This window comes from Hemibagrus wyckioides, linkage group LG28 (assembly GCF_019097595.1).
Source record: "Hemibagrus wyckioides isolate EC202008001 linkage group LG28, SWU_Hwy_1.0, whole genome shotgun sequence".
NCBI classification, from domain to species: domain Eukaryota; kingdom Metazoa; phylum Chordata; class Actinopteri; order Siluriformes; family Bagridae; genus Hemibagrus; species Hemibagrus wyckioides.
In genome coordinates, this window is record NC_080737.1 from 14,276,178 (window position 1) to 14,293,127 (window position 16,950).

A 16,950-nucleotide genomic window follows, 5' to 3' on the forward strand; every position below is an offset into this window, starting at 1 on the left:
AAGGATGGATTCCTCGGTCAATGAGAGAGTACAAGTCATCAATTGGGACGTATTGATTTCTATATGAGGCAATGTTTAACCATGACGGAGACACATCACTTTACATCACGTACCAGCGGCGGCCGAACACATTAGAAAGCCAAATGCATTTTCACACACGCTTTCACCAAGTTACAACCATTTGCTCTGTGCGTCAGGATTTATTTATTTATTTATTTTTTATGTCAATGCCACATAGACGGCAGGTGTGGGCATGTAATGAGCCAATTTATCTTAGCTGTCACAGAAATTTTAGACTCTGGCCAAAGATTCGGGCTCCACAATTGAGCTCTCTATCAAATCATAAAACATATTGACATCATTGCCAGTGCATATTATGGATTTATATCCATCTGGGGGCCTTGGAGATAATAAAAATGCATTACATTTGGGCAAAGCCACAGCCCACAGCCCACAGCCCATGGATCTGTCTGGGTGAAGCTTTGCATGTTCTCCACATGTCCCTGTGGGTTTCCTGCGGGTTCTCCGGTTTCCTCCACACATGCAAAAGCATGCTATTAGATGGTTCGGCTACAATCAATTGTTCCTAGGTGGGAATGAGTGTGAGTGTGTGTATGGCGCCCTGTAATGGACTGACGTTCCATTCAGGATGTTTTTCCACTTCCTGGGGTTAACTTGGGATCCACCATGATACCGATCACACAGTTTCTGAAGATATCTGAATGAATGAATGAATGAATGAATGAATGAATGACAGTTTCAGTTTGTTTATGTATGTATCCAAGGTATGAACTTTCAGTGAAATCTGCACACCTTCAAAGACCATAATAATAAGCACTCTTAAGCCAGCTCCACTGTAACTGCAGTGGACATTTTGTCATGTAAATTAAACATATAAAAAGGCTGACAAGAAATGATTGCATGACTATAAAGGCGCCATTTTTATTCAGGCGACGTCGAGACACACCTGATCCTTTAAGAGTCTAAAATAATGCCCGATTTTCTCAGGCAGGGGCGCCGCTCTGCGCATGCGCCGGAAGTTGATGCCGCAGACAGAGCAGCAGTGATTCGGCAACGCAGAGCAAAAAAAAGAAAAAGAGAAAGAAAAACACATCCAAAAACCACTACCCCAAATTAAAAAAATAGAAAAAAACACTATCACCATGTTTTGAGCCAGGTGCATTGCTGTTATCCGCAGAGAGTGAGTATTTTGTTTGCACCTGCATATACATATATTATATGATTTCTAAAATAAAAAAAAATAAAATAAAATACATAAAAATCAATCGCTCGTGCTACATTCAGTTTAAGATTAGGAAAGCAACAAAGGAGTCAGCGCTTTCTATTAGGTTACCTTATGCTGCCTTCAAGTGCTCTAGCCGGTTTGTGTCACTTCCTATTTACTCAAGATGTAATTATGAAGTCTGTGCATCCAAGTGCACCATAACCATCTTATTTCTTATTACATGTCAACCCTTTTCATCGTAAATAATAAAATATTACCTAGTGTCTATGAATTAATTCGCGATTGATAAAAGTTATGTTTCTAAAAACATTCAAAATACTTATAATTAGACACAAAAAACGCATCTTTTTTCTATCAAGAATCTGAAAGAATCAGAGCTAGCGATGAGTCAGGAATCTGAGTACTTGCAGTTTTAACGTGTATGGCTGCTGGTGTATAACTTTGGAGTCGAAAACTCGTGTTTACGCAAAATTCAGGTAGCGCGTGAAGGCGGCATGAATACTAGAAAGCGGGGGGGGGGGTCTTAGCATGCTAGCTAACTCGCCGCATTAAAGTATAGAAATAAATTCTGTGCACCTAAATGCAATGAATGTTTGGGCTTGTTCTTGCACAATTAAAATGCGATTAGTTGTTGTGATGTTGTGTTGTCGGAGTATTGCCTGAAGAGAAGTGTGCGAATAAGCCGGTTGTGTTATCAGTCATCTGTTATTACTGTATTATAACCTGGTTCGCTGTACTATTCATTTATGTTTTTGTCACTTGAAACGTTACATCTGATCTTTTTGGCTTTATGTTTTGTTGAAGCGCATTTATTACATTAGCTTTATGGTTTGCATGAAAGTAATAAGGTAGAAAATACACAATGCACCTGCATATTTCCAAAAGTGCAAGGTGCACGAGCCATTCACGTGCCTTGTACATTTCTAATTATCCATCATACCTTGTAACTTTTTATATGTATATTTTTTTTATTATAGTCTTGTTATTTTATAGGCATGCAGTCTATTTGTTAGTACACTGTTCTGTTATTGCTGCTGTAACACAAATAGCAGTTCTCTCTGGATCAATAAAATATCCATCCATCCATCCAATAATATTTGCTAACTAACTCTCTTAGACAAAATCATTTGCTAATTGCATAATGTGTTTCGTCCAAAAGGGTTTGTCCTTTAGGCTGAAATGCATTAGAATTAGGCAATATTTCAGGAAGTGTTGAACAAACAGAGTAATTTATCTCAGGTCCAGGTTGTCAGGCTCACTGCAGGGCTCAGGCTGTGCCCAAATAAAGTCGCGTTCCGTTTTCTGAAAAGCATTCATCCTCATGACCTTTGCTGAATATCAGAGCTGTTGTTTCAAAATGTCACTGTGGATGTTTGTGCGGCGTGTCTGAGCTCTGTGTTTTGACAGCAGAATAGCTGGAAAGTTAGAGATTTGCACATGCACAGAATGGCTGTTTTTGGCTGAATCTGCAATGCATGACTTGGAGTTGTTTAGATGCTCAAATCAGCAACTGTTAGTATCTGATTAGTGACTGCAGATGCATCACTGCCCATTAGAGTCATTGGGCTGGTCAGGTGAGTTACAGCTGCAAGGCTGCAGCCTGGTCACTATATTGCCATTGTTTTGTTATTGGATGCATGCCACATATTGGCTAGAGTCTATTTTAATTTCTAACGAGGATAAAGTTTATTATGGTAATCAGTCCTTGTTTGATAGACACCGTTTGCAGTCTTTAAATCATGCGGCTTGGATTGCGAGTGCAGAAATGTGATTTATGTCGCTGCGCCCTTTGCGACAGTAGATTGAACCTTTTATTAGCCTCACGCGCTGTTACAAATGAAAAGGGGTCGGCAAGGTAACAAAGGGTTGACGTCATGGATCGCATCCGGCCGCATGACTTGCCTCCCTCGAAGCCCCGCCTCGTTTTCTCGAAGTCACCAATAGTGTTCGCGAAACGCACTTCCGCGTCCGAGCCCGGCCCAATCGGAGTGGGCGCAGTGTGATGCTTCCGCATTGATGTAAACGTGTGGGCCGAGTTAAGTGACTGAAGTAGCAGTGCAATAGTCGCTGTTGCCTGTGCTACCCACCGGATCCGGTTTAGCTGCCTGCTCCGTTGTGGACGTGCGGATATCCACCTCTTTCTGCTGCCACACTTTTGGGATTTTAATCATGCATCCGAGTCCGGTGGATCTGTGCTGAACACACAAATCATCTCTTCCGTCGAATGTCACCCGTCTGTAATTGGATGGTGGGGTAAGGACCGTGTTTTTGTTGTGGAGCGTTCAGCACAGCCGTATTGTCTGCTCCTGTGCCCATATGTGGTGGTCTTCGCTGGGGCATTTTCTCATCAGTCGACGATTTGGGTGCTTTTCTGCGCTTTGTCACGTTGACGTGCATGGCGATTTTAGAATTCAACCCTAATTGCAATAATCAAGGCAAATCTTTTTATTATTATTATTATTATTATTATTTCTGCGATGTAAATGATCACAGCCCCCCCCAAAAGTTCTATAGACTGATGACAGTTGGGAACGAATATCACAGATATGCAAAGGTGACACACTTAAAGTGCATTATGTCCCGTGATCACTGTAGTAAGCTGTTAAAGTAGGTTATTTTGCGCGTCTCTTCGAGAATTTGAGCACAAATTCAATCCCATGCAATTATCCTTTACTTAAGAGGCGTTCTTTTTTTTTTTTTTTTATTTCCTTCCCGTGCCCGGGTGAATATCGTCTATCCTTCGCCTTTCCACACAGGCCATGAGTAGTTCTTAAAAGTGCGTTTTTCTTTTGCCCGAGAGTGCTTATTTGATTTACGGATGGTTCTGCGCATGCGCGCGGACGCTCTTCTCGGGTCCGTCCGAAACGAGAGCTTGACATTAGCTCGCCCGAGAGTGCAGTTTCTGTCGTGCCCTACATTTCCAAAGAGTGCATAATTAAGTTTCAGAGCCCTTGTTTCCCCAGAAATCCGGTCTCCTGTTCTCAGCCCAATTATCGTGTGCACTCAGGGATCATTTGGATGTCTGGGTGTCACGTTTGTCTTTACTGCGGAAAACCATTATGTGATTTGGCATTTCAGATTTCAGCCCAAGACGGATATTCATCCTGAAACGCCCATGCCTACAAATTCATTATTTGTGCTTTTGTGAAGATTTAGGTTTAGGCTGTGTGTTCGCACATGCAGCCTTCAATTTCTAAGCAGAACTCTTACTGATGGGAAAACTCTCATTAAAAAAAAAAGAAGAACTTCCCATAGTGCCTCTTTGACCCCATAGAGGGTCTTGGAAAAGCTTTTAAAGACTACATCTTACATACTAAAAAGAGCATATCTGAATCCTGGAAGTGCCTTCTCCAAACCAGCGGTTGAGTAACAATGAGATCATTATGAGCCCACACAGAAAGAGCCACTATGTTCGGCGGTGCCTGACTGCCGAGCACTACAATACACGGCCACCTACTAATGCATGTGCTAATTGGCGAGCGCCTCCATGTCCACGCGCTAAGGGCTCGTGGCTGAGTTTGTCTTTTAAGTGCTTTATTATATTTAATTGACCTGCCTGCGCAAAAGCATAACTCGCTGAAGGGGTGCATAAAGGGAGTGCGAGTTCATTTCTGCGTGTTTGTCATTAATGTTGTTGGGCAAAGCACTCCAAGCTGGCAAAGCACTTCAGTAAATATTAATTAGAGTCTTTATGCATGTGTGTTGGCGTAAACAAGGTAGGTTCAGAATAAAAGGCAGCCGCTAATGTGCACACATGGCACAAATCCCAAACCTGGTAATCTGTCCTTTATGCATGCCATAAATGTATCGCCTTTCGCAGCGGAGCATTTTGCACGCCCTGCCGAATTCAACAGCCTCGCTTCTTGTATTCACAATGTGCCAAAGGCGAGAGAATGGAGAGATTGAAGGAGAGACGGGCCGAGAGTGTCGATACCTTTCTGTCCAAGTGATTGTCATTGAGCAGATGTCTCAATCAAGCCCTAAAAGTTTTGTCTTACTCAAAGTGTGTGTGAGCGTGTGGGAGAGAGAAAATGAAAGCATGGCGAAAGTGTCAGAAGGCCATGATACTCTCCCGTCATGTAATTTTATATTCTGGCAGTTGGATCCTGACCCCTGACAGCGCAGCTCAGAGACAGGTTGTAAATACAGATAGTAATTGCTTAGAGAGGGAGGGAGCGGGAGAGAGGCATCGAGAGGGAGAACGACGGAGCGAGAGAGAGAGAGAGAGAGAGAGAGAGCCAGGGCAAATTAGTTTCAGCCCCATCACACAAGATAAGTGAATTTGAGACTTTTTAGAGCTCTGAGAGATGAGCGGAGCGCCCTCCGAATGGACTGATTAGGAGGAAGGGGCAGGTCACGCCACAGACTACAGGCTCATTCATCACTAAATTACATCCTGCCAATACATACTAGCAATACTTTGCACAGGAAAACACAACAAAAAAAAAATACAGAAATGCAAACGCACATACCGTCGCTTTAGTTTAGTCTAGGCTCAAAAAGTATTGCCTTCTAGCTGACACGCATCCCGTCTGAGTAACGAGAAGCAACCTGAGTAGCTTATCTTCCCAGAGTTCTGTGTAAGCATAGCTACAGTTGTAGATAGATACTTGGTTTGGATTGACTTATTGCTTTGTATGCATAGATGACAGGTGGTGTAATGGTAAAGTGCACAGTGTTTATCGCTGGTCAGAACACATTTTCCTTTTACAATGCTCTTTTCTTGACTGCTGCTGGTGGAAGTCTGGCAAATACACTGAATAAGCTAAATTTAAAGTGAACTAAAAAAAAAAGATATGATTTTTCAATCGGTGTAGTCCTACTGATTTTGATTATATAGTTTGGGGCAACTTCATTACCACAGCATGAAAGTCACAGTTTTCCTTTAAAGCCGAGACTTTCTCAGGATTTCTGTACAACACTGACGTAGTGAGGCGGAAAAAGGATTTACTGAACATTTCCTGAAATGTTATATCATGAATAAACCTTTACCTCAGAATCTGTGTGCTGAGCCGGCTAGCTAATGTTGGTGAACAAAATGCTAGTGATGAATGAGCTATTGATAAACAAAATAATTTGGATTAGGACATTTTGGCCGATTTATTTTTGTACTGTTAATGAAGCTGTTGACAATATGATTAAAATTAAAAAGTGTGACTAGCAAGTAAGTTAGCTGTTAAGCACATCAGGACAAAATGGGGGTATTTTTGATGAGGGTGAACCGATTCTTTTTGTTTTTAGATCATTAAGCAAATTTTTAGACCATTTATTCTTTCACGTGGGTAGTTTTAATGCTTCAAAAGGACAGTAAACCTTTGTTTATAGCATTTACAACCCAGACAAACAAACAAACAGCACTTTTTCCCCTCAGAGTTGTCCTGAGTGTTTTGTTTTTTTTCTTTCCCCACAAAGGGTTGTATAAGTTTATGGAGCTTGTCAAGCTCGCTTCTCATATCTCAGATGTCTAGTGTGCCTGTGCCCATTTGCACAGCTGTTTTCCAGAGTGCGCCATGAGGTGAAGAATGTATGTCTGTCTTTCTCTTTTCTCTGCTTTACCTAATGGAGTGACCGAGTGAGAGAGAGAGTCCCTCGGGTTAAACACTGAGCCGTTAGCCCAAGCCACACACACACACACACACAGCAGTTAAACGTCTTCTGTTACACATAGGCAATAAACCTTAACTGCTGGCTCATTCATGTTTCATCCGGATTAATTCGACTTGTACCTCTTCTTTATTACACAGACACGTCTGCTTTTACAGGTATACAGTCTCTTGCGCAAAAACAGAAGGAAGATGGTATGAAGCCTTAAGCTTTAATTCCTGTCAGGGGTAGGGTTCTTTCATAACAGCCCAAGGGGAACCTGCAAGCAGCAAAGAACCTCAATAGGAGCGTCTTGGCGAGGTCAGCCAGTCCATTTGGTTTCACCGAGGCAGTCTGGACTGGATTACTGGGATAATGCAGCTGCTGGCACCCTCTGTTTGATTTTACGTTCAGAAGAATGAGTTCATGTTTGTTCTTCCATTGGTGGTATCTGGCTGGATTTGAGCCCTGATGTGAGGCGCATGTGAGTGTGTGTGTGTGTTTTGAAAGGTTTTTCAGGTGTGTTCTTTTATGACTTTGTGGATGTGCTCCAAAGCTGTATGAAAATCAGGTGGACAATCAGTTGAGCCGCAGAAACATTGTAAAGATTGTAAAACGTCATGCGGTTCGCTGGTCAGATTCAAACTAGCACAAGAGCTGCTCTGAGATTAATCTGGAAGGCTGTTAGAAGCTTTGGAAACCAAGAAAACTGGGTGAGGCATGATTTATGAAACGGCTTACTTGATTCACGATGGTGTCATCCGTGTAATGCCAAGCTTCGCTAAGTAGAAATGCAAGCTGTGATTTTGCTCTTTTTTTAAACCTGTACCGGGTGAAATGATTATCTGGGAAATATATTAAACCTTGTTGTATTCCGATATTCGCACGCTAACATAATAAGATTACTTGTTAAGGTTTAATAGATACAGGACCAGCTGATTAATAGGACATTTTACCTCAAATTTACTTTAGATTTAAGGTCAGGCATGTGGAAATTTGACAGTGAAATTATCTCTGTTCTTCCTTTTTTTTGAGATATGATATTTTAGGTCAAAGGTTATATTCTGAAAAGTATTATTTATAATGTCTGATGATATCGATATCATGACAGGGCAGGAATTAAAGCTATCGATATGAGTGGATTTGTACATGGTGGACGCAGACGAGCGGAGCGATACACCCCGCATTGTGGTAACAGGAACTTTAATAAGCACTTTTGGAACGTCGCTCCACGAATCTAATTAGTGGACTGGAGCTGAGTGTTGTGTAACTTGGCACCTTTTGTTTGAACCCACCTATTTTTTAAAGCGATTTTTGATATGTGACTGACACGTGTTTGTTCTTGCCTAGGTGTGTCCGGAATATTTAGAGCTCTGAATATTCCTGCTCTTGGTTTTGCTTATCAGGATTTGTTATTAATAAAGAATAAACCATATATGCATGCATGTGTGTGTCTTTTCTTGCCCAGCGGGACACGTTAATCCCCAGTCTGTCAGTCTTCTCAGATGACTCCAGACCAAGTGATCTGGAGGCAGCGTGTGACGGTCGGATGCCATTATCTCAGCGTGACATGAGATAAGATGGCCGACCTTCCGCTGACCAAACTAATCAGCATTCTCCACCCAGCAGTGTGGGTGTTCTGGCCTGACCAGTCAGCATCTTCTTGGGAACAGCAAGTGCGTGATATAGACTGCGAGACGCATCGATACCAGATGCGCCATCGCATCGCATCGCATTGCTGTCTGCTCCAGTTCAGTTCATTTCGCTGCTAACGAGGGGTTACGGAAGGATGCCATTAGCATGGTGGCACTTTGCTAATTGGCCATTTGCTTTTCTGACTCTCAGGCTGCCAAAACCTCTTGGCAGTAAATGCTTGTGTCAGATACACATCGGCTTTGGATTATCTCAAGTGCAAATCTGTGACCTAGAGTAAAATCTCAAGGCCACCGGATCAAATGTCTGTAGGTTGACCTGGCAAGGCTCCGTTTCACTGGATGGAAATGAAACGCAGGCTGGAGATTTACATACAGCTTAAAAGATAAAGAAATGTCTGGATTAGTTGCACCAACAAGAAAAGCTTCAGAGTTTAGAGCAAATCAAGGATTTTTATTGCGATTGATAATTATGTTGAAACGTTTAAACATGGCCTAAAATCCTAACCCCTGTTTACACCTTGAACCAGGATTCAGTCTGATAGTCCATTATGATTGATTCACCTATCAGAAAGGGCGGGACCAACCCAACAATTTTCTTAGCTATCCTATCAACATTTTCTTACACATGTACGTTTCCAATGGGAAAAGGGGAACTTTTTACCACCGTGACACAAAAGTTCTTAGCATCCTGTCTTTAGAAGAGAGCTTCGTTGAAACAGTAAGTGACAAGTGTGCTGTTAGTCAATTGAACCCATGAAAGGAGACGGTGTATTTCTCTTTACAATCCATCCTGCTGCCATTTCAGAAATTCTTGGGTGTAAGATGAATCTTAAAAATGGAATTTAAATTACAGTTCATATAATGAAGCGACCTGATTAATCAAAGTTGACAGTAAAATTAGATTTAAATGCGTTTGTATACACTCTTGATTGTTTCTAAACAAGGCTTAAACAGTTCAGTGTAACTGGATTAACTGGATAGATAAACTCTGATTTTAATCCGGTTTAAAGCTTTAAATCTTTGTTGGTTCCACCCAGTTTTAAAGCGTTTGTGTGTCTAAATTCAGCCTTTTCATGGAGATCATGAGAGACTGACCTGTCTATCTTTTGATACTTGGCTGCAGTCTGCTTGGTTTCTTTTTAACAACAGTTGCTGGATCAAATGGCTTTGCCGCCCGGCTTGTGCTTTATGCCCCGTGAGTGGGCTCAGTCTGCCATTAGCATCTAATAAGGGCATGCATTGAGTCTATAGAACAAAGACGACATAAAAGCAGTCACATGAAAGTGTGTGTGTGTGTGCACGTCTACCTTCTGCTCATATCTTGTACATCTTGTGTCCGGCATTCCATTGTGTGGCTGCCTGGCGTAAGCGAGCTTGTTTAATGCATTGAGATTAACCGGAGCACTTAAGAAGCCGCTCCGAGAGGACAATGGGGGAAAATGAAGACCAGGCCAAAGCGACTCCTGCCAAATCGGGGGGAACAGGATCTGAAAGCACAAAAGGGTAAAGTCGGGTTATAGGAGACAGGTGAAGACACTTGACAAAGCTGGAGAAAGAGAGACAGACTTCTGTACAGTACATTCAGGCTGTTGTTGAAATTTCATCATCGCAGGCTCTGCTCCATCGCTCATAAATGCTCTTTGATGAATGATTTCTGCCCCTGGGCCAGCACCCACCACAAATCCTTGTGATTGGCTGGCTTTTTTTCCCCCTAGCACCTGTCCCTACTGGCTGCTTGTGATCCCCTCATGTTCTCATCCACTCTCTGTCGGTGTAGGAAAAAAAAAGTTTGCTGGGATAAAGTAGTTCAAAAGCCAAATGCTCGTAGCAAGAAGTCATGACTTGCTTGTGTTTGGGGTATTTTGTTTTGGTTTCCCCTCCCTCCCCCCATCCCCTTTTGTGTCCTTTCAACCTCACAGGCTTCAAGATAAGAGCTGTGGAAAGTTCTGGCATTTTGGGAGCAAAACATAAGCACTCTTCCTTTGTGTTATCTTCTGTTCACTGAATATCTGTTAACACTGAGCATATTAGGAGAGTTATTCCCTGTCTCCCCCTCTCTTTCCCTCTCTCTTGTCTGATATACGAGCTGGCTTGTCTGAGCAGACCTTCAATGAGTTGTGAGTGCGTGAGAAGTCACTCTGGTGTTGAGTGTTTGGACGCCAAGGATCTTAATAGCAGAGGAGGCGTAATATGACATTATTGCTCTGCGCACTGTACTGAGTGCTAATATAAATATATTGTCTGCTGTGAAGGCCCGCGCTGTATAAGGATGGTACTCGTCTCTACACGAGCTTGCGGTTGATATTGACTCTGATCGTATTATGGGAGAATCATAAAACTTCACAGAACTTCATTGTTCTGCTCAAATGGTAAAATAAAAAACACATGCAGTACATGTACCTCGGGTTGAATCCATCCTTGACTAATAACCGGGGAAAGAAAATCAGTGTTGAGAAAAGGCCTTAACTCATTTACCTTGGATTTGCATGAAAAGGACATCAGCAGTAAGGAAAATCCACTAGTTCGGTGTAAACACAAGCAAGATATTTCCCTTTCGTGGTGATATTCACGCACAATTACCTCAGAAGAACCTGAGGACAAAACTAAACCAGTCAGTTTTCATACTGGATATATAGTTAGTGATTTTAAATGACTTGATTGCTAGTTCTTGCTTTTTAGTTACAAGGCATAATATTACCATTAGCTAGCTTTTTACTGAGCACGGCTAATCATATAGCTGCTGCTGGAGAGTCAGCCATGTTTTTGTTTGTGTGCCTCATCCTCGGCTTTACCTCAGGTAAACTAGCTGCTTAGCTTAGCCATTGTTATTAAACAAGGACATGTTGGTTAAAACACAGCTTGTCATATTGCAAAGAAAGCACAAAGTCCTCTGTCCTGAAGGCTGTCGTCGGAAAACTTTCAAGTTACAGCTTTACCAGACTCCGAAATGCTTAATAAATGTCTCCTGACAGAAACCTTTATGAAATCAACAATTAAACACACTTCACAATAGTTTTATATGGATTGTCTGACCTACAGTACAAGTCCGTGTGTTGATATATATATATCAATATATATATATAGATATACACATATGAAAAGCTGAGGTATAAATACGCTAACTACATGACCATGAACAGAGACACTTGAAATCATTTAGGTCATTTATGAGGAACGTGTTAACTCAAAATAAAAAAAAAAAGTGCTTGGAGCTCTGTATGAAAAGAGGTGATGGAGTCAAAAGTTGTCTGTCCTGCGCATCCTGAAGAAATTCTGTTTAAGTGCCGTAACAAAGCGGCATGCCATTCTGTTTGTGTGTCTTTGTGTTTGTGCATGTATAGATCTCTGAGAATGTGTTATTTTAGCACGAGGGACCGCAGAATAGGGATCTTTTTATGAAGGACACTGAATCTATGCTCTTGTTAGGACGCTTTGTCGGAGCGGCTGAATGGCGAACGCTATCTCGGCGGCGAGTAAAGCAGCCAGATGACATTCTTCCTGGAGAATGAAAACACATGCGGCCTGCAGTTTTGTTGATACAGTGAAACAAAGCCAGGGAAAGAGGAGCACTAGTTTTGTTTTTGCATGTGCGATGGTGGAGAGAGATCCGTTTCGGGTTCTTGCTGAGAGATAGCCTAGGGGAAGCATATGCGGTGACCTCCGCTGGACCCGACTGAAAGCAGCCTGAATGGCTGTTTGTCTTCGGAGCTTAAGCTGGTGTGATGCTGAGTGCGGAGGTTTCACTCGCTAAAGCCTTTCATGGAGAACGTCACCCCTGCTGCAGGAGATTAACCGCAAAAGTCACCAGTGTCATATTATCTTACCTTACTTTTAGAAGCCTAGGCTGTGGAAAAAACATATCTTTCTAGTTTACAGAAGCCAAGGTTTCATCTTTGCACTCATTCGGGTTTTTCTGTGTTAATCAGTTACTTTTATTTGGTTTTTACATGATCTTGAAATTTCAGGATTACGATCTTAACAAAACATTGTTTGCCTGAGTTATGAGTCACTAGTATTTGGATTTACAGGCCTTTGTCTTAGATTAGGGAAAGAAACATCTCCTCAGCATATGAAATAACAAATAAAATACACAAATCCATTGCTTTAGCATTTCTGTACACTTTACGTAGCTAGCTATTCTTCAGTTAAGCCCTGAGTTAATGGTGACGGCTAAGTAGTTAGCCTAGTGCCTTCACAGTACCCATTTAAATTCAGTAGCTATCGAAATGGGCTAACAAGTTAGGAAATGTTGATTTAAGTACAATCCCATGTTCTAAAATTAGCTAAAGGCTAACTCTTATATTATATGTAACCTGTACCTAAAATTTTTAGTCAGCTAGATTTGTCTGTCTAGTCAAATAAAAAAAAAGTGTAATTACGAACAATTTAGTGGTTTTGTTAGCAAGCTAACTAACATTAGGGTATTATATTGTGTAAACAATCAGCTAGTGTTGCTAACATTCAGGTATTTAATTAGTGCCCAGCTTCCCTAGCAAGATAGCTAACATTTTATATTATATAGTACTGTGTAGAAACCCCAGTGTCCCTAAGCTAACCGGCTAACAGAGTATTCTATTGTGTAAATAATGAAATACTCACAGACCTATCCAGCTAACACTGTAGTACTTTATTGTGTAGGAAAGTACCTAGCAAGCTAGCTAACATTCACTGGTTTAAATAGGTACTAAGCTTTGCTCTCAAGCTAGCTATTATTATAGTGTTGCATTGTGTGAAAGAATACCCGGTGTCACTAGCCAGCTTATATTATTGTATTGTGTAGGAAAATACAAAGTGTCGCTAGCTAACATTTCAAGTATTTTATGTGGTAAATAGGTACCCAAACTCATCAACAATCTAGTTAACATTATTGTATTGTGTACAAAAATACCCAGTGTCACTAGCAAGCTAGCTAACATTCACTGATTTAAATAGGTACTAAGCTTTGCTCTCAAGCTAGCTATTATTATAGTGTTGCATTGTGTGAAAGAATACACGTTGTCACTAGCCAGCTTATATTATTGTATTGTGTAGGAAAATACGAAGTGTCGCTAGCAAGCTAGCTAACATTCAAGCATTTTATGTGGTAAATAGGAACCCAAACTCATCAACAATCTAGCTAACATTATTGTATTGTGTACAAAAATACCCAGTGTCACCCAGTAGCAAGCTAGCTAACTTTAGAGTATAATGTGTAAAAATTTAAACAGAATCACAAGCAAGGTAGCTAAAATTATGCGGTTATATTGAGTAGAGACGTACCCCAGGTCACTAGTTAGCATAAAGTCAGCAGTACTCGTTTTAGTGACATTCTCAGGATTTTTCTCTCCTGCTGTTGCTATTCTTTAACCACCTTCCTAAAAGCAGCAACCGTAAAGCGATCTTATCTGCCGCTAAGCGTTTCATGAATAATGTTAATGCATCAATAATGTTTTCCTGTGCTTGTAATTTAAACAGTGCTTAGTCAAGAGCATTGGCTCCTGAATCTCAGCTGTACTTATTTTTCTTTCCGGTAAGCATTCAGAAAGCGTTTTTATGCTCTTTGTGATGCCAGCTGAAGACAGAATAGTGTTTCCAGCTGCCTCATTCAGGACTGTATAGCAGTGTGCTCATGAAGGATGGATGGTCAGAATCGGGTTTAGGATTTTGGAAAAACTCCTGAAACGAATAGATGTATTATTTACAAAACCTTAGTGAGGTTCGCATAAATTAGGATCAAAGGAAGCCTTCAGGGGGATAAAGGGGCTCAGGGATGTGGGACAAAATTACATGTAATATACTTGCTGGCTTTAGATCAAGACTTCTACATCAAGGTTTGTTGTGTTTTTTTATGATTTCATACTTCTCAGCTTGTAGTCATTTGTCATATAAAAGAATCGGAATAATGCTCAGGGAGCACCGAAGCAATGAAAAAACTGGGCTTAACAAATTTCTGCCTTCTTTTCTTTCCTGCACTCCGGCAGTCTTGAAGAAAGTGTCTTTAAAGCAGGAGAAAGAAGTGTTGAGTCATTGCGCACTAAATCAAAAAGCTTGCGCAGTCAGGGACTGGCATGAGGCGAGACCTGCTCCATCTGATTGCTACCTCGCGGCTCAGACTGATTTATCAGCGCTGCCCGCTGCAGTTATCAATCTCGCATCGGATGAGTGCTGGGAACGGAGACTTCTGTGCGTGCTAATGTATGACTTGCTGAGAGAGAGTGGGTGTGAGTGATGGGAAGAGAGGGAGGAAGGAAGAAAGAAAGAAAGGGAGACGGATGGAGAGAAATCGAGAACAGCAGGAGGCAGAAGATAGGTGGTGTGACAGATGAGAAGGAAGCTTAACGTCCACGTCGAAAGCACCAGAAGCTTCCTGGGCTGAAGCGGAGACGATCCTGCACGCGCTAAACACGTCTATACAAGAGTACACGGGTTGCCAGAGGGATTGGTTTTGTCGGCTGAACGGACCAGCATGTGCTCTGTGCACACACACGTGTGGGAGCATGGGGGAAAAAATAGTGGCATTCTGACATTTTCGGGCTATATAGACTTTCTAAAAATGACAGACAGAGCGTTTCTATTTTGCATGGTTCTCAGAAAGCCATGCCAGGCCAGGGCAAGGTTGAAACTGCACTAAATCAAACCATTTCCCTATCATTTGCATATTCAAAAAGTATTTCATTAGCAGAAAACCTACATTTTAGGCACAGCAGCATTTTTGTCTGTTTTGGTGTAGAAGAGTTTCAGTGGGTTTTTCTAGACCGTCTCCGACACTGTATATATAAGCCAGAGGAAAATGTAATGTTGGATTTAAAAAAAAAAAACCAACCTATTTTGATTGAGATATCGGAGTCTCATTTACATGCTCTACATTTCCTAAACCTTTTAGCTAAGTGACCTGTGTGATGCACATGTAGGAAAAAACGCAGCGTGTAATTTGTTATACTTTATTTTCATATGGTTTTTAAATTTTGTGTGTGTGAGAGAGAGAGAGTGTGTGTGTGTGAGAGAGAGAGTGTGTGTGTGAGAGAGAGAGTGTGTGTGTGAGAGAGAGTGTGTGAGAGAGAGAGTGTGTGAGAGAGAGAGAGTGTGTGAGAGAGAGAGAGTGTGTGTGAGTGAGAGAGAGAGAGTGTGTGAGTGAGAGAGAGAGAGTGTGTGAGTGAGAGAGAGAGAGTGTGTGAGTGAGAGAGAGAGAGTGTGTGAGTGAGAGAGAGAGAGTGTGTGAGTGAGAGAGAGAGAGTGTGTGAGTGAGAGAGAGAGAGTGTGTGAGTGAGAGAGAGAGAGTGTGTGAGTGAGAGAGAGAGAGTGTGTGAGTGAGAGAGAGAGAGTGTGTGAGTGAGAGAGAGAGAGTGTGTGAGTGAGAGAGAGAGAGTGTGTGAGTGAGAGAGAGAGAGTGTGTGAGTGAGAGAGAGAGAGTGTGTGAGTGAGAGAGAGAGAGTGTGTGAGTGAGAGAGAGAGAGAGTGTGTGTGTGAGAGAGAGAGAGTGTGTGTGAGAGAGAGAGAGTGTGTGTGTGAGAGAGAGAGAGTGTGTGTGTGAGAGAGAGAGAGTGTGTGTGTGAGAGAGAGAGAGTGTGTGAGTGAGAGAGAGAGAGTGTGTGAGTGAGAGAGAGAGAGTGTGTGAGTGAGAGAGAGAGAGTGTGTGTGAGTGAGCATAGTGAGCATCGATGCTCTGATATGTCCATCACCCTGCTCCCAGTATCGGCTTGGCCTACTTTTAACAAACCAGTTCTCTCATTAACTATAAAAACCAACAGTATCTTGAACGCACTCGAACGTGTCGTCTCCATCCAGCCCTTAATGGAGTCGCTCTTTTTACAGCTGGATCTTTAAGCAGTGTTTTTTTTTTTTTATCAGGCACATACCGCACTGTCTAGGATCTACAGTGTCATTATCTTCTATCCCATGCAGTGAGTATATATAATGATTAAAGCTTAAATAATCAAATGCAAAGAAAAAAAAAATAACTTGGGGTAAATATCAGCGACAGGAAACCACTGCAGCGGATAAATAAATAAACAAATAAATAAAGAACAACTCTCAAAACATAAAAATTTATGATTATGATCTTGCCTCCGTTTTCACCTTATGTGGTTTATACAATATGAATGCATAGTTTAAGCAACATTATAGGCTTATTAATATTTAAATCCCTTCAAATAACAAATCTTCAGAGTGATTAAATTTCCCATGCATTTTTAAAGGAATTTGTCAGACGTAATGTAATACAAACATGTTTTCAAGATTTACTTTTGTTTTCCTCCCTCGGTGTGTGTGTGTGTGTGTGTGTGTGTGTGTATTTTTATGTGTGCATGCTTGTGGGCATATTCACTTGAGTGCACTTTTCGGTTCCATATTTTTTCCTTTTTTCTGGCATGGCTGCATTAAACATTTTTTTTAATGCAGTCCACACAACAGCAGCACAGCTTTTGAGGACAAAAAGTCAACTTTCAGCATTTAAAAAAAGCTCCTAACCTCGCGTGACCTACTTTTGCT

General features: G+C 41.5%; 1 protein-coding gene across 2 annotated transcripts in view; it reads left to right on the forward strand.

Moving 5' to 3' along the window:
* Positions 1-1,046: 1,046 nt before the first annotated feature.
* The window catches only part of fam222ba (family with sequence similarity 222 member Ba), a 64,173-nt gene continuing 48,269 nt past the window's right edge, over positions 1,047-16,950 (forward strand). Inside the window, exon 1 of one of the 2 annotated variants that reach the window (XM_058383508.1) lies at positions 1,047-1,201. The gene's annotated coding sequence lies outside the window, so the exon portion shown is untranslated. Of the gene's footprint in view, positions 1,202-3,300; positions 3,500-16,950 lie in introns of those variants that run through there. The other variant, XM_058383507.1, reaches the window with a different exon arrangement.